This window comes from Panthera uncia, chromosome C2, assembly GCF_023721935.1.
Source record: "Panthera uncia isolate 11264 chromosome C2, Puncia_PCG_1.0, whole genome shotgun sequence".
NCBI lineage: Eukaryota > Metazoa > Chordata > Mammalia > Carnivora > Felidae > Panthera > Panthera uncia.
The window spans coordinates 107581551-107585358 of record NC_064810.1 but is presented as its reverse complement, the minus strand read 5'-3'; the positions used below and the strand labels follow the sequence as shown (position 1 = coordinate 107585358).

Sequence of the window (3808 nt, the reverse complement as noted above, 5' to 3'; positions counted from 1 at the left end):
GGCCAGGCTGTTGGGCTCATTTTTTTTTTTTATGGTTGTTTTGTCATTAGTCATATAGGTGTGTAAGAATTACAGTGTTTCAGAACATTGTAGCTAGAAAGGACTTTCTACATTCTGTATATTCTGTACAGTAGAAGGCATTTTGTGCAAAAAAAGGTTATGTCATCAAGTAAGTTAGCTACTATCACAGCTAAACAGGTACATGACTTTTCCCAGCTGTCAATATGTTGAATGTGCATTATGAATTTCCAAGAAGGGGAGTATAGTATGCAAAGTTTCTTAAAATTACTTGATTGTAGATCTTGCTTATTTATGTATGCATTTAGTCTGCAGATTATCTCATAGGACAGGTGCACTATAGAACACACGCTGGGAAAGCTGATCTGGTAGAACTCTTAGTAGAGTCAGTAATCAAGTCAATTTTGACTTTATATGAAATAATGTAAGAATTTTAGCTTTAACAACCAGCACATGGATTTCTCTTAGAGTACATTTAGAGTCCCTGGGGATGGCAAATAAGACTCCCAGAGCACGGGTGTCAGTAGGAACTTAAGAAACAACTAATAAAAATGGTTAAGTTGTTCTGGCATGATAAAGTAAAGGGGATTGATTTTCCTCTTGAGAGGTAAAGAGACTCTGGGGAGAAAGGGATGGTGACATGATGTGAAGAAGGAAACCAAATGATGAGAAGAGCCTCAGAAATTTTAGTTGGTACCAAAGGACAAGAGGTTGCTTAGTATATAGTTTGAAATTATTCCTCCTGCTATAATTTAAACCTCCTCTGGCATTCGCAAATCTTCAGGAAAGTCTTCCATACCTGTGCGTGTGTGTTTAAATGATTATTTTTGGGTGGAAATCGATGAAAGATTTGGATTTCATATCTGGATCAGAGCAGTGAGGAATCGCAACAGTATGTGTGAAAGCAGAAGTTAGACATGGAGAATATGAGAACTCTGGGAATTTGCAGACCTCTCTGGGACATGAAACTAGGGATCTGGGCAAATTTTATCTGGAACTCAGTGGGCAGAGGATTCTTAGCTGACATCTCAATATATATGTACATGTATTACCATTATCATCAGGTTTTAATGGGCTGGAGGGGCCCCAGCTGACATCTGGGGATATTACACACATATATTACTATCATCCAGGACAGGGGCAACTGTGGTGACTAGTAGTTAAAATGCATTGCTTCCAGGAATAATACAATAATAAGTTAAGAGAAATTATCTGTGACAGAGACTAACTAGTCACCAAAACCATTTCTCCCTCCTGGGCACCAGCTTGACTACATTTCCTAGTCTATCTTAGCAATTGGGTGTGAGCGTGTGACTGGGTTCTTGCCGATGATGTGTGAGGAGAAGTGATACATGCCACTTCTGGACCTTGCCCTTAGAAACTTTCTCATGACATTCTTCATGATCTTTTTCCTTTGACTGATTTGATACAACCAAGTGCTGTGACACTGAACACTGCATGCAGAAGATAGAAAAATCACACAGAAGAAAAAGCCAGGGCCTCCAGATCACCAGTTAGAGGAACACTGCCCACAAATCAGGACAGCCATGTGGATGTGACCTGACCACATGTAATTTTTATTGATTTAGAGCCTTCCACTTCCAAATTCACTCTTTTATATTACTCTGCGAGAACAAATTTGGGCCCGTAAATATTTTTCTGTGGCCACCAAAGTGTCGAGGCTTTGCAAGTGGATGATGGAGAGACACTGAAGGACCAAAGGACTTCCTGGTGCCAGAGTACCCTCCTGCTTCCTGGTGCCAGAGTACCCTCACTAGGCAGGCTCCTGTGGCACTTAGAGCTTCTCCATCTTCTGCCTCCTGAAGTGCCTGGTGGTGAGCAGGACTCAGCTGCCAGCAGCTTCCCCTGGTGGTTTTAGCAGAGTGCCTCTGGGCAGATGTCTCCCTGTGAATAGCTTTCTCTGACACCCTGCACAGCAGATTTCTGGAAGGTTTTGCTGACACAATATGGCAGTGACTTTTCTGCCACTCATTGAAACACAATCATGTTCTTTCCAGCAAGGTCTAGAGCTCAGTCTTTTAAAACATTTATTCTAAAGAATTTTAGAAACATTTATTTAAAAATCTTTATGGCCACAAGGCAACTTTTTACCTATAGCATACCTCAATCTGGATGATACACTGTGCTTGCTTTTTTTTTTTTTTTTTTCTGAGTGTGCTTGACACACAATGCTACACTGGTTCCTGGTGTATAACGTCGTGATTCAACATCACTATGCATTGTGCTATGCTCGCCACAAGTGTGAGTCACCATTGGTCAGCGTACGATCCCATCACAGTGCCACAGACCACGTTCCTTATTCTCTACTCTCATTTTGCTGACCCACTCATTCCACAGCTGGAAGCCTACATCTTCCATTCCTCCTTATTTGTCCTGCCCACCCCCCAGCCCCACTCCCCTCCAACAACCATCAATTTGCTCTCTGCACTGATAGGTCTGGTTCTGGTTTATTTGTTGTTTGTATATTCATTTGGTTTCTTAGATTCCACATGTAAAGGAAATCATATGGTATTTTTCTTTCAACTGTGACTTATTTCACTTACCATAATATCCTCTAGGTTCATCCATGTTGTTGCGGATAGCAAGACCTCATCCTTTTTTGTGGCTGAGTAATATTCTTATATATATAATATTCATGGAAAAAATATATACATATTGTATACATATATATCTCATCTTTTTTATCCATTCCTCTATCGATGGACACTTGGGTTGCTTCTATATCTTAAGAAAGATAATTTTTCAGGAATTTGTGTGTCATCCTTGCATAGGGACCATGCTAATCTTATCTGTATTGTTTCAAATTTAGTACATATTGCTGAGTGAGCCCTGACATACTGTGCTTTTCAAGAATTCCATTTTTTTTAAGGGAAAGGGGATTAACACATTTGTTCAGAGCCAAAGTGCCCATTATTATTAATGTTTTGTTTAGGAGTCAATCATCTCTCTGAATAACTACAGAAATGCCATTACTTAATTTCATCAGAGCTTTAGTCTAAGTAAGAGTTACATTTGGGGGGGGTATATTTGATATTCAGACAAATGTATTTTATAAGTATTCCATTTTAGATTTATCGATAATTTACAGTTTGCAAATTGTGGAGAGTTTAGAGGTAAATGTTTGCTTTATTTTGCCTCAGTCTTATGGAAATGTGATTGTATACTTTTTCCTTCAGAGGAATAGTTCACATTTTATTTCTAATATATATCAAATAAAAATGATTCTGTAGTAACTGATTATAGGAATAAATATATCTAGTTGAACTTTTCTTAACTCTAATGCCAGTATAATTTCTCTGTATGACAACAGTTTTCACAGAGCTATCAAGTATTTTGTGTTAACATATTATAAGATTAAAACTTCTTGATATCAAACCCAGAATATAAAATAGTTTTGAAACTGGAACCTATATGAATATATTTCCAAACCAAGAAGTCACATAAATTAACACAAGTGACCCTGAGTATATAATTTTATTCCTAAACTATTTAAGCAATTTTTCTACTATGAAACATGGATATTGATATTTAAGAAGCAATAATGCATGGGCATATTATACATTTAATGCATTATTACCAAAAGCAATCATTTAAATTTAGGTAATTGAACATATAACTTGTAATTATATACTTAAATTATCAGTATGATTCTAACATTTTCTTTTTTATGTTTATTTAATTTTTTTTAATGTTTAGTTGTGTGTGTGTGTGTGAGAGAGAGAGAGCGAGCGCATGGGTTGGGGAGGGGCAGAGAGAGAGGGAGACACAG

The 3808-nt window shown here is 37.6% G+C and overlaps 1 non-coding gene across 1 annotated transcript; it reads right to left on the bottom strand.

The window, feature by feature from the left end:
- Positions 1 to 2765: 2765 nt before the first annotated feature.
- LOC125922178 (U6 spliceosomal RNA) lies at positions 2766 to 2870 on the bottom strand. The gene has a single exon (XR_007457615.1). It is a non-coding gene; the product is annotated as a U6 spliceosomal RNA (small nuclear RNA).
- Between the last annotated feature and the right edge of the window lie 938 nt (positions 2871 to 3808).